This window comes from Papaver somniferum, chromosome 9, assembly GCF_003573695.1.
Source record: "Papaver somniferum cultivar HN1 chromosome 9, ASM357369v1, whole genome shotgun sequence".
NCBI classification, from domain to species: Eukaryota; Viridiplantae; Streptophyta; class Magnoliopsida; order Ranunculales; family Papaveraceae; genus Papaver; species Papaver somniferum.
Genome location: NC_039366.1, coordinates 142,555,320 through 142,580,004, shown reverse-complemented (window position 1 = coordinate 142,580,004; position 24,685 = coordinate 142,555,320). Strand labels below are relative to the sequence as shown.

The window sequence follows — 24,685 nt, the reverse complement described above, 5'->3', positions numbered from 1 at the left end:
GGGAAACTTAGGCTAAGACCCAACCCATGGATAATCCATAATATGAGGCCCCTAGTTAAAAGAAGTTTAAATCTAGGCCCCGAGTTATTAAAGGACATCCATAATTCCATACCCTTTTATATATTGTCAAGCAAGCCCCAAATTAAATAAAATTAAATTTAAGCCCAGCATTATTAAAATATAGTCAATCACCTCCGACCACTACAGCCACCGCCAACCACCACCGCCACCAACCACCACCACAAACCACCTCCGACCACCACTGGCACCAACTACCTTCGACCACCACCGCCACCAACCACCACCAACAACAACCACCTCCGATGACCACCATCACCAACCACCGCCGCCGGCGGTCACCACCACCAACCACCGCCGCCGGCGGTCACCACCACCGACCACCGCCTCCCACCAATAATATATGGATGTGTAATCTGAAGTTACACATGCAACGAGCGTGTGTATCCAGAAGTTACACATGGGTATGGCATGAAAGGGTTACTCATGTGTATGACATGTGTAAGGAGAAGTTACACATGTATATGACATGTGTATCCAGAGGTTACACATCCATATGGCATGTGTAATGAGAAGTTACACATCAAAAAAATAGACATAACATAAAAAATCAAAAAAATACATAAAAAAATGGATGTATTACTTTAAGAATTATTTACAATAATTTCTTAGCATGTGTAACTAGAAGTTACACACGCATCTTTGTAGTGCAATTGAAAGTTACATATGCATCTATCTAGTGTAATTGAGAGTTACACATGCATCTGACTTGTGTATTCAGGGTCAACTCCAATTCCAGCAAGACCAATACCATAAATAACCAATAAGCTTTTATGAAGTTATCGGAAACATGAAATATCACAACAAGCAATCAGTTTTTATAAGCTTAAATAAACAATACATACAAGCTAATGCAAAAAAAAATATGGCAGCTTCCCCAAAAAATTAGCTGTCAAATGCTTTTGGTACTTGGTGAAGGAAACTAGTTCCTAGCTATGTGCTTCAGGAACATGCTAATGCAAATAATCTGCTTTACTCAGTCTTAATTAATAAGTAAATACTCCAAAACTAATGTAATTAACTCCGTCCATGGAACTGACTCGGTCATTAGTTTCTTTTGTTACCCAGGAATACAAAGTGCATGTGTAATCAGTAGTTACACATGCATATGTCATATGTAAATATTAGTTACACATGCATATTAGCATGTGTAACTAGCCGTTACACATCTAATATGCATGTGTAACTTGCTGTTACACACAAAATCAGTACAATATTTCATCTCTATCTTTCCTCTAAGCAACTTCTCTATAGATGGTTTTATATTAAGCGAGCCTCCCACTACATATTATGTATCCCATCCAGTGAAAAAAATAATATTATCATTCAGGTGACAAAAAATGAATGCAAAGTTCTGTTATTTCTATCAGTTTGATTAACATACCAGTCTTGTCCTTTCCACTTGACCCATTAGGATCCTCTTTCAGCAATCCGACAGATCATATCAAGAGCTTTACGAATAAATTTCTTCTTAATTGTCAACTGACTACAAATCTCAGCACCAACCAGCTTCATTGCCTCTATTCCATTACCACTGTCTTAACTGCAGCTGCACCAGTACTTGTAATGTTAACTCCTAACATACATCTATCTGAGCATCATTAACTCAAACCATTCTGATTCTTCAACCAGTGCATACCTGAGCTATTCCCGTTCATCCCATAGCTATATCATAGCAATAAAAACACCAGTTCATAACAAACCAACGCAAAATCTGCATATGTACCACTTGCACACTCCTACAACTCTCTGTGAACTTTCATACTCTGAAATCAACACCTCCATAACCTGTAATTAGCAAATTCATACAACTTATTATTCCTATATAAAGATACACACATCAATCTATTCAAATCATCTTAAATTAACAGCTAATTAGCATCTGTGCATAATTAGAACCAGTTCACTTCTTGAAAATTCAGGCATATATGCAAACTAGTAAACCGATTTACCCATCATTTCAGCTTCACTGAAATATCACACATCCAATTGGCATGTGTAACTAAAAGTTACACATTAAATTTTCATGTGTAAGTAGCAATTACACACCCAATTGACATGTGTAACTATTAACTACACATCCATATACCTAGCATACTCGTAAAATCCGAAGGCATTCACTTCGCAGTTGCACAACATTTTGAACAAATCCGTTATATGTTAGTTTTCACAATTAAATCAGCTAAATCTAGTAACAACCATGATAAGTTAGGTATTCTTTAAACCAACTGATGTATTTTATAGATAGTGGTAAAAGTGGTTCGATTCTCAGACTTGCGAAGGATAAAATATAAACTTAAATTCTAAAGCTAAAATAGAAAACTCACTAATAATTATAGCAAACACGGATAAAGTTGATATCAATATTAAAAGATAACTGAGGCTAAGATTCCACTATTTTCCAAGTTCAAAGTGATTTAAATCCAATATTTATATTTATTCATTTTTTTCGTTTAATTTGATTCTAAGATGTTGCAACAAGTAGATTTTTAAAATAACAAGTGTAAATCAAAAGCATGGGATATCAAAAACCTGGTTCCAAGCATATACCATCAATGGAAATCACAATTGTTGAATAAAAATCATTAAAACTATTCTCAAACAAGGCAAATAATCATATAAATAATTGTAATAAATAAGATAAATAGAAAATACCACTCTTTATTGGAAAAATAGCTTCCTCTATCGCCTCAGCAATGGGGTTTAGCTCCTCATATCAAAAACAGGTTCAAAATATTTTTCCATTGCTCAAAAGGTGTTTTCAAAGGTGAAGAGACTCAAAGGGAGTAAAACAGTTCAATCGCAACGTTTCTATGTGTTGCAGATAGACTATTACAAGAGAAACAGAAGGAATAAGACTGCTACAGTAACGATAGAAGCGAAGTGTTGTAGAACAACGACAGTGTTCTGCGACATTTGGGCGTGGGTTGATGTTCTTCGTGTTCTTCAGCAGCACCAGCAGAACATCTTTCCTGCAACTCGTGATTTTTGTCTCCTCTGGTTCTCTAAACTACCCCAAACTGTTCGTCCGCCTCTCTGACTTGCAACCAACCTATATATAGCCAATAGCCCCCAAATAAACCCTAAACAACTCGAGTTTATCTTCATTCTTCTTTCACGGAAAGTCACGGATTTTTCTATTTCTTCTCTTCTGTACGCGTCAACTGGGTCAATCCCACCTCTACAATATTCCAGCAAGACCCTGTTAACTCAATCCTGGGCGTTAAATTCTTTCCTAAATCTTCATGGACTCTAAAATCCCGATAATATTTCTCCATGACTCTGTTTTGGTCTAACACGATGGAAACTCCTTCTTTCTCGAATCTGGTCGCCATACATTCCCTGTTTAGACGAAACAGGGTTATAGTAATCCATAACGCTAGAAAAATCCGACCAAATCTCTTCCAACTACCGAATCAGGATACCCGTGAAACTCCACACCTCTGTTACGCTCTAGGAAGTCCATCCCCATGAAAATCAGCGCTTGAATCTCTCTAAAACTCGCTTGAATCTCAAACCCTAAATCTGTTCACTTCTGCAAATATTCCCGCCAAAATGAATCTGAATTTTGGGGAAGAAGCTGGTTGCCCCCTATCCAGAGTAGGGGGTGCCGATAGTAGGTGACTTGGGTGTTGTGGACAAATGTCGGTGCTGAGGATAAATTTGGGCTATACATAGCCTGGGTGCTCCTTAGCCAATTCTGGGGTCCGTTTAGCAACTGTCCTCCGGGGGTGCCCCGCGCAACTTTTCGAGCCGATTTTTCCAAAAATGTTTATTGGCCAAAAATACCTACACACACATAAAACACCATAATAAGTACAAAAATGAGCACTATCAATATATAGAACCGAGACAAATAAGACACAAAATTGTGTCTATCAAATACCCTCAAAACCTATTATTTGCTAGTCCTCGAGAAAAGATAAAATTGAAAAATAAAATCCTAACTCACTGACGCAGGCATCGTCGATTGCATTTAGCGTATGCAATAAGCCTTTAAACCCCTAGGTGGCCCTAGTGGCCGAGTCATAGTCTCGGGAGGGCTTACCAGAGGTATACCCACAAAACCTTTATACTCCACACCCTAGCTATCTACGCAGAACCTTGGAAAGCACTAAAAAATATCCTTGGTTGGCATACTTATTGACTACAGGAAGAAATACCCTGATGCGAAATTCCAATTGTTGTACACGAGTTTGCACTCAAGCATACTAAAATTCATATAAAGTGACAGAGCTATACTCAGATAGTTGCACTATGGACATCAATATTCGGAGTCAAACCAATCACATGGATAGATTAAGAGATGGATATAGAAAAACGTAGATGGTTTTGATGTGTACTAAGTGAACGGCGTTTCTCATATCTGTCTGAAGGCCTCCGCCAAAATGAACCTATCCTAATGGATTGAGATAATAGTCTGACTAATATCAACACACTGGCATATACAAGGGAACCAGTGGTCGATAACCTAACTCTAGGTCAACACAACTGGCATATACAAGGGTACTAGTGGTCGAATTTATTGAATTTATTCCTTTTGGTCAAATGGTCTGGGCTCAATTTTTTTTTTTTAATTATTTTTTTTCATCTTTTTCTTTTCTCTTTTTCAACTTTTTTTTTCATGGTATCTCAATCACTCTAATTCACCCTAGCATTGGTAACAACTTGAATCGTGAGCCCCACCTAATCACTTAGAGTAACATAGTTTAAAAACAAAATAAAATAAAAATAGAAGTGAAAAGGACTCATCGAGATATGGTGAAACTATCATGTTATTTCTAACACCTGAGCTCTGTGCTTTTATGAATAAACTCTTCTAGATGTTTCCATCTAATCAGATTGGTTCCTCAACTCCTACAACCAAAATGCTTCCATCCACTTAGGTTGGTTAGTGCTATCCTTAATATGCATAAATTTCTAGGCTCTGGAGTTTATTTAAAACAAAAAGTTTCTACCCCACCCCCAAACTTAAATCTAACATTGTCCTCAATGTTTCGAATGAAAGAACAGTACCAAAAATATAAGTAACATGAGGAAATAGTAAAGAGAGAGTTCGGAAAGATAGTACCTGGGTGAAGTGAAACCAAAAACTGACAAAAATATTATACAACATACAAATCGCCTCGATGGTCAATCAAGGGTAAACAGGGTCCTCCAGAGGGACCTCCTCAACATCACCTGCAGGAAAAGGCTCTAAAAAGGGCTTCAATCTCTGACCGTTAACCTTTGAAGAACTAGTACCATCTGATGTTTCAATCTCAATAGTGCCATGAGGAAAAACAGTACGAACCACAAAAGGACCGGTCCACCGAGAGTGCAGTTTCCCGGGGAATAGATGCAAACGAGTGTCATACAGAAGAACTTTTTGACCTGGAGAAAATGACTTCCGTAAAATATGCTTATCATGCACAAGTTTCATTTTGTTCTTATACTCCTCAGCACTATCGTATACATCTCTACGAATCTCGTCCAACTCATTGAGCTGGAGCTTTCTGTGAGCTCCTGCCTTGTCAAGTGAAAAGTTTAACTACTTAATAGCCCAATAGGCTCTATGCTCTAACTCAACAGGCAAGTGACTTGCCTTTCCAAATACTAAACGGTAGGGTGACATTCCAATGGGTGTCTTAAACGCGGTACGGTAAGCCCATAAGGCATCAGTCAGCCTCGACGACCAATCTTTCCTATTAGGATTAACTATTTTCTCTAAAATACGCTTAATTTCCCTATTGGAAACCTCTACCTGACCACTAGTCTGTGGGTGATACGGGGTAGCTACTTTGTGGGTAATACCCTATTGTTTCATTAACAGAGCAAACGGTCTATTACAAAAGTGTGAACCCCCATCACTAATTATAGCTCGCGGTGTACCAAAACGTGTAAGTATATTCTCTTTCAAAAACTTAATTACGACCCTATGGTCATTTGTTTTACACAGAACCACATCAACCCACTTAGACACATAGTCTACAGCGACAAGTATGTAAAGATAACCTAAAGAATTAGGAAATGGACCCATAAAATCAATGCCCCACACATCAAAGACCTCAATCACTAAAATAGGGTTCAAAGGCATCATATTTCTACGGGAAATGGTTCCTAACCTCTGGCAACGATCACAAGAAACACACTGACTATGGGAGTCTTTAAACAGTGAAGGCCAGTAAAATCCACACTTCAATATCTTAGCAGCAGTCTTCTTAGCACTAAAATGACCCCAACAAGCATGTTCATGACAAAAGGAGAGAATACTGGACTGGTCACTCTCAGGTACACATCTCCTAATAATCTGGTCGGGACAATACTTAAACAAATAAGGATCGTCCCAAAAGAAATGCTTAACCTCGGCTAAAAACCTAGAACGATCTTGTTTACCCCAATGTTGAGGGGTACGGCCAGTAACAAGATAATTCACTATATTTGCATACCAAGGTGATTGGGAAACAGAGAACAATTGTTCGTCAGGAAAGTTATCCCTTATAGGAAGAGCATCACTAGGGGAACTAACAACTAACCTGGATAAGTGGTCTGCTACTACATTTTCAGCACCCTTTTTGTCTCTAATGTCTGGAGAAAATTCTTGTAACAATAGGATCCACCTAATCAATTTAGGTTTGGTGTCCTTCTTAAACAAAAGGTATTTCAAAGCAGCATGATCGGTATAGATTACAATCTTAGAACCTAATAGGTAGGATCTAAACTTATCCAAGGCAAACACGATGGATAGCAGTTCCTTCTCGGTAGTTGTACAGTTCAATTGGGCATCATTCAGAGTTTTGCTAGCATAGTAAATCACATGAAGTAATTTGTCTACTCGTTGACCTAACACAACGCCTATAGCATAATCTAAAGAATCACACATAATCTCAAAGGGTAGGTTCCAGTTGGGTTCCTGGACTATGGGAGCGGTAGTGAGTAAATTTTTAAGCTTCTCAAAAGCCTCTAAACAAGCATCATCAAAGACAAACTTAACATCTTTTGCAAGCAAATTGCAAAGAGGTCTAGAAATCAAGCTAAAATCCTTAATGAATCAACGGTAAAAACCTGCATACCCTAGGAATGAACTAATGTCTTTTACGGTTTTTGGGACCTGTAAAGTCTTAATAAGGTCAACTTTGGCTTTGTCTACCTCTATACCCTTTGAAGAAATGATGTGCCCTAAAACAATTCCTGATTTAACCATGAAATGACATTTTTCCCAATTAAGCACTAAATTCTTTTCCTTACACCTAGTCAACACTAATGTCAAATGATGCAAGCACCCATCAAAAGATGAACCAAACACTGAAAAATCATCCATAAAGACCTCTAAAAACCGTTCTACCATATCAGAAAATATGCTCATCATACAATGCTGAAAAGTCGCAGGGGCATTACACAGCCCGAAAGGCATGCGTCTATACGCGAATGTACCAAATGGACAGGTAAAAGTGGTTTTCTCTTGGTCTTCTGGGGCAATAACGATCTGATTATATCCGGAAAAGCCATCTAAAAAGCAATAGAAACTATATCCAGCTAATCTCTCTAGCATTTGGTCGATAAAAGGAAGGGGAAAGTGATCCTTCCTTGTGACCTTGTTCAATTTCCTATAGTCGATACAGACACGCCATCCCGTGGTCACTCGGGTTGGGATTAACTCATTATCCTCATTCTGGACTACAGTGATACCTGATTTCTTGGGAACAACCTGAATGGGGCTGACCCACTTACTGTCTAAAATTGGGTAGATAATACCCGCATCTAACAACTTAAGCACCTCTTTTCGAACTACTTCTTTCATGTTAGGGTTCAGTCGACGTTGCATCTCCCTAGACGGTTTGGAGTCTTCCTCTAAATGAATCTGATGCATACAAACGGTAGGACTAATACCCTTAATGTCTGCTATAGACCACCCTAAAGCTTCCTTATTATCTTGAAGTACTTTTACTAGCCTACTTTCCTGATCACTATCCAAGTCGGCAGCAATAATCACAGGTAAAGTCTCAGATGGGCCTAAGAACACATACTTCAGGTTATCTGGTAGTGGTTTGAGGTCCAACTTAGGGGGCTCTTCTAAGGAAGGAACTGAGGTAGTCTCAGAAGCTGGTAATGGTTCGAACCTAGCTTTCCATCTATCAGTGTCTAACACAGGGGTAGAATCTAATAGAGCATTCACTTGTTCAATGGTACTATCATCGTCAAAATCTAAACCAAAATGGGATAGACAACTCTCTAATGGGTCTTCAGACAAGATGTTTGGTAATGACTCCTGAACTAAGGATTCTATCATATTCACCTCTTAACACATGTGTCATCTAGCTCATAAGGTAGCTTACTGACATTAAAAATGTTCATTTCGATAGTCATATTACCAAAGGATAAATTCATCACACCATTTCGACAGTTTATGATCGCATTAGACGTAGCTAAGAATGGGCGACCTAAAATCACAGGTATCTGGTTCTCTGGGTCAGGGACAGGTTGGGTATCTAGGACCACGAAATCCACTGGATAAATAAACTTGTCGACCCAATAAGAACATCCTCGATAACACCTCGAGGAATTTTGACAGACCTATCAGCTAACTGCAGTGTTATCTGAGTAGGTTTCATTTCACCAAGTCCTAGCTGTAAGTACACATGGTACGGCAGTAAGTTCACACTGGCTCCTAAGTCAAGTAAAGCTTTTTCTACCCGGTGTTTACCTATTGTACAAGCAATGGTTGGGGAACCTGGGTCTTTGTACTTTGGAGTGTGTGTTCTGAATGATTGAACTTACATGACTAGCTAAAAAGGCTTTCTTATGGACGCTAAGTTTTCGCTTTCGCGTACACATATCCTTAAGGAACTTGGCATAAGCAGGAATTTGCCTAATTGCATCTAATAAAGGAAGGTTTATGGTAACTTGCTTAAAAACCTCCAATATGTCATTAAAGTTCGATTCCTTCTTTGTTGATGCTAATAGCTGGGGAAATGGGGCTCTAGGCACAGAATCAGACCTCTCAGGAACCGAATTGGCATCATCGGAAATTTTATCAGTCCCCTCAGTTAGTGGTCCTGAGGGATGAGATCCTGAGGGGTGAACTACAGTATGTTCACTATCGGGCATGGTTACCTGATTGTCTACTACTCTACCACTCCTAAGGGTTCTAATAGCATTCAATTGATTCGATGGTTTTGCACCTACTTCATGAACTCCTCTAGGGTTGGGTAGTCTGACTAGGGAGCCTTCCGTTATCTCTCTCACTTAAGGTCTTAGCTATTTGGCCGACTTGAAGTTCTAGCTTAGCAAGGCTCTGAGCATTAGTTTGAAAGTTCTGCTTGGTTTCCTGTTGAAAACTAATTTGGCTCTGTGCTAACATATCCTGAGTTTTTGCTAACATCTTAATAGATTCCTCTAAGCTAGTCGTTTTTTTTCTGGGCCTGATGAATTCTTAGTGTAACCAAAACCTGGGGGAGCATTAGAATTACTAAACTGACCTTGACTCTGGCCCTTAGACCATGAAAGGTTCGGATGGTTTCTCCAACCAGGATTATAGGTTTCTGAATATGGGTCAAACTTCTGACGGTTATCATACCTAGTGTTATTATAGAGAGCATTGGCTTGCTCTTCATTATTCTGGCCTTCCCAAAAAGGCTCCAATCTACCACTAGTGTGACCCACTTCTAAAGCTTCTAACCTTTTCGCTATAGCAGCAATTTTGGCATCTGATTCAAAGCTTCCTTCTACCCTATTAACGTTTCCTCTGCCTAGAAGAATTTTTCTGGGGTACCCTATTGCTTTCCCATTGTTGGGTCTTTTCGGCGATTTCATGCAAATATGTCATCGCATCATCAACTGTTTGGTTTTCAAACCCACCTGTACACATGGACTCTACTGTAGTTGTGGTGGGATAATCTAAACCCTCATAAAGGATCTGAACTAACCTAACCTTTTCTAAACCATGATGAGGACATTGGGCTAATAAATCATTGAACCTTTCCAAATACCTATACAAAGATTCTCCCTCCTGTTGTGTAAACGTGCAGATTTGCGTCCTAATAGACGAGGTTTTGTGCCTAGGGAAAAACTTGTTCAAAAAGGCAGATGTAAGTTGTTCATAGGTTTCAATTGATTCGGAAGCCAAACTATACAGCCACGACTTGGCTTTATCTTTTAAGGAAAAGGGGAATAACCTGAGTTTTAAAGCATCATCATCAAGGTTTCTAATTTTCAGGGTACTACAAATTTCCTCAAAGTCCCTAACATGGAAATAGGGGTTTTCATTTTTTTCCTAAAAAGATTGGGAGCAACTGTAAGGTTCCAGGCTTAAGTTCATAATTTGCTTCAGTTTCAGGTAACCTGATACACGAGGGACGAGTAGTCCTAGTAGGATTCAACATGGCTTTCAAAGTTGCCATTTCTGGCGCTATTGGACTATCAGGGATTCTTTCCTCAAACAGACGTTCACAAACGGAATCTTCACGAATCGGACTTTCTGAATTGAGGTAATCAAGACGCTTAGAACTACTAGGTTTCTCTTTAACAAATCTACCTAGGGCGTCTCTTTTACGTTCAGGCATGCAACAGAATAAGGTAGGGAATTCGATGCAAACACAATACAAGGCTGACTCAACCAAATCAAACCTAAATTTCTAGCAAAAAAAAAGTATGATGGCTCCACTTAGATTGTTTCTAGACCAGCTTCTATTCTTTCGAAAAGGAACTCGTTACAATCTGAGCAAACCCCTATGGAATCAATCCGAGTCAAAGTAAGTTGAATCGAGGTGAGGGAAGCTTAGTGGAGCTTTGATACCCAAGGCCTCACCGATTACAAGGAGGCGCAGTCACGCATTCAACTCACAGAAACCTTCAAGAACTTCGAAGTATGCTCAAAAGAGTAACCAATATTCTTCGAACGACTTTCCTATTAAGCTCGTTACCCTATAGGTCTCGTTCTAGTCAAAATTTTAGGCTTAGGTTCGCGTTTGGTTTCGTTTTCCTAAGGCGGGCAAGAAGAGAACGGTGATGAAATCCGAACCCTTATCTTGTATGGCCAGTCCTTGCCCTTTACTAGGAAATTAAAGCAGCCGTTTTCAAGTCCTCAGCATATATGCAAACGAAGGAATACAGTAAACCCGCTGACAGGGGATTCGCGGGTGTTTCGAAAAACTTACCTCCCGTACCAGACGGGCGAAGAACCGCTGAAGTCGACTCGGGCCACGACTCCTATGTCATGTACGAACCCGAGGGGCCGAGGCGATATCGTAATCACCGTCCTTCTCTGCACACAGTTTATATTTAAACCAACCCTTCCTTAGGGTTTTAAAAAAAATAATAATGTCCAAAAAAGAAAAGAAAAATTACAAAAATAACAAACCCTAATACAGTTCTCTCTCTCTCTCTTTTTTTTTTATAAAGAAAAATAAACAAACCCTAAAAATAAAATAAAAAATAAAATATCTAAAAAGAAGTTGTCTTCTTCTCCGTTCTTTTCGCTTTAAGCTTTCGCTCCAAGTCTTTATGCTTTAAGTTTCAGTCTTTACGAAATCACCAAACTACTTGGCTCAATTCGCTTTATGATCCAAAACCTGTAGACAAAAGATAAATACCCAAAAACGAAAAAAAAAAACAAAAAAAACCTAAAAAAAAAAAAAAAAAAGAAAACGAAGTCTAAAACCCTAAAAGCAAATCCGCGCGGCGCCAAAAATTGATGTATTATAGATAGTGTAAAAGTGGTTCGATTCTCAGACTTGCGAAGGATAAAATATAGACTTAAATTCTAAACAAAATAAAAACTCAAAACAAACAGAAGTTGATATCAATATTAAAAGACACTGAGGCTAAGATTCCACTATTTTCCAAGTTCAAAGTGATTTAAATCCAATATTTATATTTATTCAATTTTTTCGTTTAATTTGATTCTAAGATGTTGCAACAAGTAGATTTTTAAAATAACAAGTGTAAATCAAAAGCATGGGATATCAAAAACCTAAGTCCAAGCATATACCATCAATGGAAATCACAATTGTTGAATAAAAATCATTAAAACAATTCTCAAACAAGGCAAATAATCATATAAATAATTGTAATAAATAAGATAAATAGAAAATACCACTCTTTATTGGAAAAATAGCTTCCTCTATCGCCTCAGCAATGGGGTTTAGCTCCTCATATCAAAAACAGGTTCAAAATATTTTTCCATTGCTCAAAAGGTGTTTTCAAAGGTGAAGAGACTCAAAGGGAGTAAAACAGTTCAATCGCAACGTTTATATGTGTTGCAGATCGACTGTTACAAGAGAAAGAAGGAATAAGACTGCTACAGTAACGATAGAAGCGAAGTGTTGTAGAACAACGACAGTGTTCTGCGACAGTTGGGCGTGGGTTGATGTTCTTCGTGTTCTTCAGCAGCACCAGCAAAAAAGCTTTCCTGCAACTCGTGATTTTTGTCTCCTCTGGTTCTCTAAACTACCCCAAACTGTTCGTCCGCCTCTCTGACTTGCAACCAACCTATATATAGCCAACAACCCCCAAGTAAACCCTAAACAACTCGAGTTTATCTTCATTCTTCTTTCACGACAAGTCACGGATTTTTCTATTTCTTCTCTTCTGTACGCGTCAACTGGGTCAATCCCACCTCTACAATATTCCAGGAGGACCCTGTTAACTCAATCCTGGGCGTTAAATTCTTTTCTAAATCTTCATGGACTCTAAAATCCCGATAATATTTCTCCATGACTCTGTTTTGGTCTAACACGATGGAAACTCCTTCTTTCTCGAATCTGACCGCCATACATTCCCTGTTTAGACGAAACAGGGTTATACTAATCCATAACGCGAGAAAAATCCGACCAAATCTCTTCCAACTACCGGATCAGGATACCCGTGAAACTCTACACCTCTGTTTCCTTTTTCCGGCTTATCTAGCCAAATTCGATCGATCAAAACGAACATTCCAAGCCTGTTAAGCTCTAGGAAGTCCAGCCCCATGAAAATCAGCGATTGAATCTCTCTAAAACTCGCTTGAATCTCAAACCCTAAATCTGTTCACTTCTGCCAAATATTCTCGCCAAAATGAATTTGAATTTTGGGGAAGAAGCTGGTTGCTTCCTATCCAGAATAAGGGGTGCCGATAGTAGGTGACTTGGGTGCTGTGGAAAAATGTGGGTGCTTAGGATAAATTTAGGCTATACATAGCCTGGGTGCTCCTTAGCCAATTCTGGGGTCCATTTAGCAACTGTCCTCCGGGATGCCCCGCGTAACTTTTCGAGCCGATTTTTCCAAAAATGTTTATTGGCCAAAAATACCTACACACACATAAAACACCATAATAAGTACAAAAATGAGCACTATCAATATATAGAACCGAGACAAATAAGACACAAAATTGTGTCTATCACCAACTAATAATTAATTTTTGACGCTTGCATATGATGTCCAAGTAGCGCGATAGACATATAGTTGTATCAAACCTGCCTGCACCTTTACACCTTTTCTTCCGGTAATTCTTCTCCAGAGGTAATAGCTTTTAGTTTCTTCATTATTGTGCATCCCTTTGCCCTACACAAAACCAGTAGTGTATGCCAATAATTAACATAAAAATGGATACATAATCACCTAAAATGAATGAACATAACAATTACATTCTTTGAGAAACTCAATCACAATGAAATATGAATCAAATTCTTTGTAATTTCTCACCATCGCCAGCAACAAAAACTAAACATGGTTCATCTTCTTTCTTCTCATATTCTCCTTCATTTTTATCCACTTACTATTCAACCTCCTATCAAAATTATCACCACCACCATTAATCAACCCTGTAAAATCAAATTGAAATGTAAAAAACAACAAATCGAACCTAAAACAACAAAAAATAACAACATTAACAATAACAAACAAAAACGTGCCTAGATTCAAATTACACGAATCTATCGATTCAAGAAAAATCGTGTGTCTCCATCTCTGATCTCATTTGACGGGTAATGGAGATTAAGATGCTCTGAGTTCATAAATAAACTTAAATTTTCTTTCGGAAATTCAGATTAAAAATTAAGTCGATTTTCAATTCGGAACCCTAGAAAATTTGTTGACAAAGGTTTTTTGAAAATTTCAACTCAAAACAGAGATCTAGATGAAATAACTGTGGATTTATATTCTAATCATCTTTTGAATGAAGATTTCTACATGAAATCAGACGGATTAGGTTTTCAACAGTAAACAAAATTTTTTTCATCTGATATCGATTTAGAAATAAACAAATCAGGAGTTTAAATCGAAAGAAAAGATGAAGATATATCGAACATGTTTTTGTCATCATGATTTGATGATCAAATCTTCATTTTTAGTTGCTGCTGACAATTTTAATTCAGTTCTCTTCACCGATATGCACTGAAATAGCAAGAATACGAGTTGTTGACGATGATTAACTGTGTAAGAACCTGATTTCGAGAGAGAAATATTGTTTCAGATCTGGAAATGAAGAGAAAACATTTTTGCAGAAGAAAACCTCGTCTGGTCGAGAGAGAGACAAAATCTGAAAAATGAAAATATATGAAGATATTCCTCTTGTTTATATACTAAAGGGTAGTCTTGGTATTATTAAAATTCTTAATAATTAATTATGGGCCAGATCTGAAGAAAATTTGATTTTTCGGGCCTAGCAATATCATTTTCCTAAAGTATGGAGTTGACAGTAGATGATCCATTTAGTGGGGCTTCTATATATTGAAACCATATAGTAGGGGGTTCTAGTATTTTTCACATTCTTAATTCTCTATATAATATAATAGAGTTTTTTTGTCGAGCAATCTCATTCACCAGAGCTCCAGATTGATTTTCGCTTCTGGTTAATTTTGGGCAAAAGAGGGTACAAGGGTTTTTGGGTACAGAGGATCCGCTCCCCTGTTTTTATTATTTTTTTTGGTAATGTTTTTAATGTTTCCGCTAATAATACTTAGGAAGATTTTTCTTCTTTTTCCCCACGATGTATTTTTCAGCCAATCAATCTAACAAAAATATTTACCAAAATAACTAAATCATATAAAACTACCAAAATATTATCTCGAAGAGTATAATGTTGCAAAATACATTAAATCAAAAATGAACGGCACATTCACGATTTTATCATAAAAATCAAAATTTTAAATCGATCACATAATTAAAAAATTAAAAAAATGTTCAATGTCTAATGTCCAGTTACAACTTTCAAAATCATTCTTTTACTAGTTACAAGCATATTCTATCAATTCAAATTAAAAAATAAATTACACATCCGATAAGAATTATTGAAAAAGTAAAATTGGTCATGTACTAAACTTTTTAAATCGACGTTGTGTCTTTCTTGCGAACATATATTTTTGGTGATCCTGTCAAAAAGTAAAAAATGTCGAAATCGTTAGAATCTGGAACAAAAGATTAAAGCAAGATTAATATCTAAAGCGAGCCTACACAAAAACGATGATTCAAAATTTAAAGCAATAGCAAAATACTAATAAACCTCATTTTCATATTATTTTTCTTAATTTATTCATACCATAATTAAAATAAAATAAATCCATAACAAAAAGATAAATTAAATACAACTAGTTGTCTAATTTTTTTATTTTTTGATATGTATTATATTTTTTATACAAAAATATTTGCAACCACTAATTATGGTGATATGAAGAAAATTTAGGTATCCAAACTATCCGAAAATAAAATATTATAGATATTTTCATTTCATTCCATTCCATTTGAAAGAAAAAAAAAACTAAATTAATCAAGTTCCTAGATTGTGTGTAAAGATACTTAAAAATCTGAAATACTAAAAAATATAGAGTATTACATGAATGCGGAATTGAGGGATAAAAAAACTAATTGGGGATAGAGAAAAAAGACAAAAGCTGGATCCAAATATCAAATCAGGGTCACCTCTTATCTAAGTATTTTTTTAAATCCTAATCTACCCCTCACTAATCAGGTTTAGTGGTTAATAATAATTAGTAAAAATCTTAAGTATTTGTTAAATGATTAGTGTGTATTGTATTTGTATTTGGGTGAACGAGATGAGAGTAGAAAGATGTAAAAAAAAATTGAGAGGGAACTTTTTTTGGTGAAAGTGGAGGATGATTGTGAAAAGAGAATTGCTGCTAAGAGGTTGAAAATTTGATTTTTTTTTCTTTGAATCCACCATTGTTGCAGCTGAAATAGCTCGGTGCCGGCATGGACGTAGTATGAATACAATGCCGGCAGCAGCATTCCCGACATTGTATTCATACTACGTCCATATAAGCCAACAATATCCCCCATTTTGAAAGGAATTGTATTCAACCGAAAAAACCATGCCGGCATTTGTTGGAAATTTTCATAAAAGCTTGTCACTATCCGGAGGGGGGGGGGGGGTCCGTCGTAACAAAATTTTCTAATTTTGATCTTCAAAACCTTTTTTTTTTCTGGTTTTAATCAGTCTTCCGGTACAATTAGTTAATTTTCGAGCATGTCTGTAGATAGTATTTTGCTTAAATTTCTATGCCGGCACATGATGTAAAGTATCCAGGAAACTTCATTTTTTTTCACTTGACTACCGGCATTGATAGATTGCTATCGAGTATGCCGGCACTTAGTTACGACATTGAATGTTAATTACCAAGCATGCTGGTACCATTTTCTGGGATGGCCTTCACCAATTCCGTCATGGTCTTCATCACAGTCTTCACCAATTCCGTCATGGTCTTCATCACTTCCGGCGATGTAAAAAAAATATTTCTGACATGGTCTTCATCACTACCGGCATGGTCTTCATCACTTCCGGCATGGTCTTTATCTATACCGGCATGGTTTTCATCACTACCGGCATGGTCTTCATCACTTCCGGCATGGTCTTCATCACTACCGATATGGTCTTCATCACTTCCGGCATGGTCTTCATCACTTCCGAATGTAAAAAATAAATAAATTGTTTTCAAAGTGAGGAGCCGACAGAGAAGGAGATTTCGAATTTGAAAGGGAGTGGAAAAAATTTCGAATTTGAAAGGGAATGGGGAGTAACAAAGCCCCTAACCCTAAAAGAGATTAATAAGAGGTGATGATGGAAATGGGGATATGATTTTGCTTTTTGATTTTAAGTTTTTTAATTTTTATTTTGAGGGAAGGGTATTTTAGTATTTTTCCCCCAAAACACCCCTTAACAGACCCATTTGGTTGGGAGAAGTAATGCATATCCCCCAATTGTTTTTTTTATCCCCCAATTACGCGTTCTATTATATCTTTCATGCAAAAATATTTGTAACCACTAATTATGGTGGTATATGAGAATAATGTAGCTATCCAAAATTACAAAAATTTCGTCTTTTTTGAGATGTTGTTTCCTAAACTAGCTATTTTTTTCCTCTGAACCGAGATTTTTTTCCTTCTAAAAATTTCGTGGATGCTCTCTATATAAATCACTCGAGCAGAGGTAAGGTCTCATTGTTTTGTGATTTTTTGTTTTATTGCGAGCATTATATCGGTTAATGGTGACTTTAATCTACAGATGTTGTTGTACCTCTTTTCGCCACATTGATTTAGATGAACACATAGGATAATGTCGTGTGCAATGATAAGGTGATTAAATTTAAATTTTCTTATCGTCTATTAATTTTTTTTTTTTGTGGTGTTTGTGTTTTGTAATTTTAATTTTTGTATTTGTTTGTATGCGTTCCTTGCATATATGATTGTGTTTTTTTTATTTTTTTGTGATAAAAAAGATTAGATATTTCTGGAAACCCAAGTTTGGACTCTCTCTTCTAGAAACCCATCAATAAAATGGTATATATGTTTGGCCCAAAACATAAAACCTATTGTTAAGATTACTAGTTATAGATTCAATTTATGTTTTTCTACTTTCAGTAGGACTAAATTAATCTTTATCTATTATTAACAAATTTATTAATTTCTTTTTGAGTTTCGGGTGTCAATTAATTGATACAAAAACCCCAAATTTTTAACTCCATCGTAAACAAAATATTGATACAAAAACCCCAAATTTTTAAAAATTGATACAAAAAAATTTGATGAAACCAACATTTAAATTTAGGGTTTTTGTGTTAATTTGTTTTGATGGGGTTTTTGTGTTACTTTTGTTTTGATGAGTTTTTTGTGGAAGGATGTTGACACATCTGGGATTATAACTTGGGGACCGTTTAGTTTAAATAAATTTGGGTGGTATAATGTTACAGCACATTAAATGTTGTTGCGTCTCCATCTTAATTCGCAGCGATGAGTCTATATACTGAAGTCTCAATAAAGCAACCAAAAATTCACGATCATGCTAAGTAAGGTCAATCCTACTGGACAGTGATGATGGTACGGCAGTGATGCAGTTATATACGTAAGTTGTTTTATAGAATTTGGCTAGAAGCTCACAAGTTCAGGATATCTCTCTCAAGCCAAACCCGTGTTTTCCTCTGTAGCGTTTTGTTTTTCTTAGATTGGAGCTAAAGATTCGAGAGGAACAACAACTAATTAATACATTTGATACAATGGAGCATGTACATAATTTTCAGTTCTCAATTTAAAATAAAAGAAGTTGCATTTTTTGCATCCAAGATACGAAAATTGCAATTATCACAAAACAGTGATCAATTTTCATTAGAATGGTGGTGATAACTGAGATTATCACATAATTGTGAAAATTAAAATTTTCAATGGGCTGAGAGTGATAATTGCAATTTTTTCATTAGGCTGGTGGTGATAACTGCTAATATCACATAATTGTGAAAATTGAAATTTTTTTCAATGCACTAGTAGTGATAATTGCAATTTTTTCAAAGCATAAATGGATGCAAAAGTTAAAATTCAAAGTGAAAAATGGAGTTTTCAGTTTGATAATCATATGACATTTTTGATTGATAATTTGCTTTCTCCGAATCTAAAAGAGCGAATATATATTTTCAAGAAGTAAAAATACTAAAAATAGAAAACTAAATTTTGAAGGAGATTTTTTGGGATTATTGTTATCACATTAATTAGAATAGATTTTTGGAATAAATATTCCGTTTTTTAGTTAAGATTGTTTGTTCCTTAATTTATGGAAAAACGCTTAATTTAGGGATCACAACTTTAGAAAAACGCTCCAGAAAAACGCTTCAAAAAGAAAAATGAAAATTAAAAAAGAAAAACGAAAATATTTCTTAATAATTTATATAAGGTTAATTATGTAATCTTAATAATAATATAACTAATTATGTGCTCTACATATATAATACAAAACTAGTCACAAAACACCAAGGTGACCAAACTTGTGGATTAAAAAATCCAGCCATATTATCTTTAATAAATAAAAACCATTTGATTAAAAAGTGACACAAAAACCCCATATCAAATAATAATGAGTAAATTTAGCTTTTATTATTTTTAAAAAAGCCAAACATACCCTTTTATCTTTCTTCTTCTTCTTCTTCTTCTCTCTTTTCTTTTTTCTTTCTTCTTTTCTTCCGCTACCTTCTCCCCACCACCATCACCACCAGCAGCAGAAAATTGCTCTGCGAAAACCAGCAGCAACACCTCCGCTACCACCATCAGTTGTACCTTTGTCTCCTCTGTCTCCTCCACGAACAACTCCGTCTATTTTTCTTCTATTTTTATGTTCAGATCTATCATCTCCTCTTTGTTCCGCACCACCACCAAATCGACGACCATTTCCTGGTCCTCCGTCAACACCTTCTCCCCCATCCCCTCAAACCAAGACCGTTTAAAGATACAAAAGAAATTCAAAATCACTACTCCTCCCTCATTTACCCGTCCGTGCCGAAAATTCCTCTCAGATTCAATAAATTTTACCCTATTTTGTTATCTTTACAACCAAACACGTACAATCGAAGGTTGCAATTTATTCTCCTCGTTCTATGAATCATCGATTTGGTCTTATAGGAAATTTTTAACCTAGGCCAGTGGTATGTATTTCAATTCCTTTTATTTAGTACTGCATGTCTGGTTTGAGTTTTTATTTCTCTGAAATTGGCTTAATCTGGTGAAAATATGATGAATTTGGTGGTTATATGATGTGGGTTTGATTGACTGTAATTCTTAATCATATTTTTAAAATGGGTTTTTAGTGTGATGTTTATGATGGTAATTCTTTGATTAGATGAGTTGAATATTGATGCACTATGATTAGAATGTGTTGTGCATTTTCATTGTCTTCTAAGGAGCTCATTTCATTTGTTGATTTACTTGCGTGTTTGCTTGTCTTGGTGTTGGCATTTTTCTGGGTGATTTCGAAAATTTTGTTTTGAAAGTGATGATGTTGATTGGGTTTTTATAATCTGCCCTTTTCTGGATGTGTGTGCTCAAAATGGGCTTGTGTTTTTAAAATTTCAAATTGAGGTGTTCACTTATATTTTTGCAATGACCAGCTGAAGCTGTTTGCAGAGAAGGAAACTGGTGCCAGATTTGGGTTTGAGTGAAAACTGATAGACGCGTCCTCCTTTCTTTCTACCTATACTAATTTGCTAAATTGCAGTTTGGCTTTCATTTGTATATGTCGTGGAGGACCATCCAGATTTTGTATGGGTGTTAAATTGCAATCTGCTCTGGATGCTCTTTACTTAGCTTCATATGCAGGTAATCATGACATTTCAATGACGTCTTTCTATCAATGGACATGTATAATATCTCCTGTATTTTTTCTTGCAGTTGGACAAACATTTTCACGAGTTCAATTATGGTTTCATCTTATTTATGATGAAACCAAAATTGGTTTCATCGTATTTATCATGAAACCAAAATTGGTTTCATTGTATTTTTGTCGATCTCGAAAAGAAGAAAACTTTCAGTTCTTGAGGCTAAAAAGGGATTTGTTCCTAACAATAATATCTTGATTGTGTAGGCACAACATGGTTGCTTAAGGTCTAGTACGTTAAGAAATTTTTGGTTAAATCGAGATGCCAAGGACGAGGATAAAAGCGATATAGCTTTTTTGGAGGTGTAGACCCAAAGCACTATAGTGAAAAGGGATATTGGCAGGTGAGTGAATGAAATCATTCTCATTTGAATAATCATAAGATAGTTACTTATTCTTAAAACTGATTACACTTTTTTATTTGTCAAATGTTAAATAATGGTTTCTTGGTAGAATGGTAGTGTATGCTCCCTATTATATTATTTTTCATAATTATTTAGGGAATTCAGAAACACTGCACCAGTTGCATTTCTGATAACTATAGGCACTAGGTAATTTTAATGGAACGTTAGAAATTATGAAACCCGATTACCAGTGCAGATGGACAGTTGCATTTGATTTCGTGAATTGTTAAAATTAACAAGTTCGTCCATGGGAGTTTTGGGTTTGCGAGACACTGATCAATAAACTTAGATTGCAGTAAAACTTGTAAAATTTGTATCATACGATTTTGTAATTCATGGGTAGCGGTATTTCAGTAGTGATATATTTTGTATCATACGTTTTATGTGTCCCTGCTTGTAGCTTTTATCATTGATTTGCTTTATTCTTCGTTAATTAAAATGATCTGATCTCAACAAAAACACTGTAACTTAACAAGTCAGAGTCTTACGTACCTGCAGTACAATGAATTACCATTGTAGTTTTACCTTCTTTTGCCTGTATGAATTACCTTTGGGCTTTGGCTATAATGAATGAATTGAATGACCCTGTTCTGAATATTGAAACCTCTATCTGTTCATGCCTTACAATATTTGTGCGAGTTTCAAGTTATTCTTTTTATAAGACAACACAGGTTATTGCTATTGGTGTGGTCAAACAAAATGAATCATGGTTTATAATTTTTCTTGCAGTTGAATTCTGACGAAAGCAATTATGGTTTCATCTAGTCTTATCCTTACTTAAATCGAACTTTGTTTATGAGTTTAAATTGTTGTCGTGTTTGATATATGTGGATTAGGATTTACAATGCTAGCTGTGATGGAGATTATGTGCTTTGAATCAAAGAACTGGTATTTGTGTTTAGGTTAAGTCTGAAACAGAAAAAATTGAGTTACAAATTGTTGTTTGTGGGTGCTTTACAGAATGTTATGAAACTGAATTACCTGTGATAATGTTTAGGTAGTTGTGTGGTTTGAATTCTAGTTGTAACTAATGATGTTGCTGAGGTTTGAATGAAGTTTTTGTTTCATCTAATATGTGATTTTTTTCTTCTAGATTTTCTGTCGACGAAACCAATCTTGTTGGTGTTTCATATAAATGGGTCGTGGAATCAGTTACGAAGGAGGTCAAAGTTCTTTAGGATATCTCTTTGCCGGTCCTGAAAAATCAAAACCATTTTGCACCTGTTGCACTTGCTGCTGCTTCAACTGCAACTGCTGCTGCTCAGTCCCCCCAGTTCAGGTGGAACAAAATGTACATGTGGTGCAAAAAAATAAGCTGGGTCCATCAGGAGTGGTGCAAGATTTTCTAGCCAATAACTATTATCGCGCTAATGGCCAAAACGCTGGCAAATTCATCCGTTAGTGTTTTTGAATCTTTGTGAAATAGCATTTTAGGCATTCCATGTCAATCATGACATTCCAATGATGTCTTTTCTATCAATGAACATGTATAATACCTCTTATAATTTTTTTCTTGCAGTTAAATTCTCACGAAACCAATTATGGTTTCATCGTATTTATGATGAAACCAAAATTGGTTCCATCTATCAATGAACATGTATAATACCTCTTATAATTTTTCTTACAGTTGAATTCTCACGAAACCAATTATGTTTTCATCTTATTTATGATGAAACCAAAATCGGTTTCATCGTATTTTTGGAGGTGGTGGTGGTGGGCGGTCGTGGTGCTGGTTTTGGTAGGCGGTGGTCGACAGTGGTGGTGCTGGCTGGTAGGGTGGCTGGTATTGGTGGTGCAATTACGTAGTATCGGTGGTGGTGGTGGTCGGAGGTGGTGGCGGTGGTGGTCGATAATGGTGGTGCTGGATGGTAGGGTGGCTGGCAGTGGTGGTGCAATTGCGCAGTATCGGTGGCGGCGGCGGGTGGCGGCGGCGGAGCGGTGGTGTTCGGTGGCGGATCGGTGGTGGTCGGTGGCGGCGGTGGTGGTCGGCGGTGGTGGTGGTCGGTGGTGGCGGCGGTGGTGGCGGCGGTGGTCAGTGGTGGCGGCGGCGGCGGCGGTGGTAGTCGGTGGTGGCGGCGGTGGTGGTCGGTGGTGGCGGCGGCGGGCGACGGCGGGAGAGCGGTGGTGGTCGGTGTCGGCGGTGGCGGAAGGTGGCGTTGGCGGTGGTCGGAGGTGGTGGCGGTGGCGGCGGTGGTCGGAGGTGGTGGCGGTGGTTATCGGTGGCGGAGGCGGTCGGTGGTGCAAGGTGGCGGTGCTTATTGGTGGTTGTTTATTTCTTTTTGGGGGTGAGAATATAATAAGAATTAAAGTGGGGTTGATTTTTATTTTTGTTGGGGTGATTTAAACTAGAAGGGTAATATAGACAGTTTATATTAAATGGGGTTTTTGTGAACAATTTGTTTTGTTGGAGTTTTTGTATATGGATAGTGACACCTTTGGGGTTATAACTCGCGGACCGTATATAATATTTTATGGAGGGTTTTGCAAATATAAAAAAACAAAAATGGGCTACAAATATTTTTCCCTTTTAAATATGATTAACAGCTTGGATAGTCAAGTTTGGATGATGTAGATGAACACATGGGATAATGTCGGGTAATAAAAAAGTGATTAAATTTTTTATTTTTTATCGTCTATTAATGTATTTATTTTTTGTGGTGTGTGTTTTGTAATTGTAATTTTTGTATTTGTTTGTATGCGTTCCTTACATATGATTGTGCTTTTTTTTGTGATAAAAAGGATTAGATATTTTAAATTTGATCAACAACTTCGATAGCCAAGTTTGGATATTGGTATCTGTTATGCAGAAACTGATATCATTTTTGACTAATATATTATGACGGGTGGAGAAAATAGCACAGAAGAAAAAAAAGTGAGGTTCAAGTTTTTCTTTAATATTATTCATTCCATAAATAATAATAAGATATTATTCCATATTTTCTTCTTAAACGATTATAGAGTTTTTAGTTGGTAGCCGAGCAACAAGCTGAGCACCAACTCCTTTCTGAATAGCTACACCCAATCTATGAATAATAAAACTACCTAGACCGCTACCAGCGTCATGGCTAACTAAACAATCCTTCAGACGCTTGAAAAACATATAGTATCTTCACTAAGTTCCCCTAAGGCAGTAAAAACTAACAAACCCAAACCATAACCATGCGAAGTACACTCATTCAAATATTTAGAATGTTTGCGTGAAATAGCTTTAGAGATAGCTTGTCCTGGGTCGAAAGAACGAACACCATCTCCAATAAAGGGTGAGACACTTGTGACATCCATACACACATCTAGGCCGTTTTCCCAGTTAAGAACAAGGATGTCCGCTGGACGTAAATCCTTGTTATCATCTGATACAAGACCCAAAGTAACTTCCTTGCGTGCAGGGACACCAGCCTTGAAACAAATATTCGCAATTACATCACGTGCTAAATCATGGCGAAACTTTAGTCCAATACCATTAGCATAATGAAGCGCGTGATCACCAAAGATATCCATATGCTTGTTGTAACAAGAGCACAACCCATCCTTAGGAAATAAAGGGATACCAAGACGATAGCAAACTACGGCTCTGAACTGTCTGGGACCAAGGCACTGATCT

The 24,685-nt window shown here is 36.8% G+C and overlaps 1 pseudogene; it reads left to right on the top strand.

The window, feature by feature from the left end:
• Nucleotides 1–9,995: 9,995 nt before the first annotated feature.
• LOC113314551 lies at nt 9,996–10,095 on the top strand (annotated as a pseudogene).
• The last annotated feature ends 14,590 nt before the right edge of the window (nt 10,096–24,685 follow it).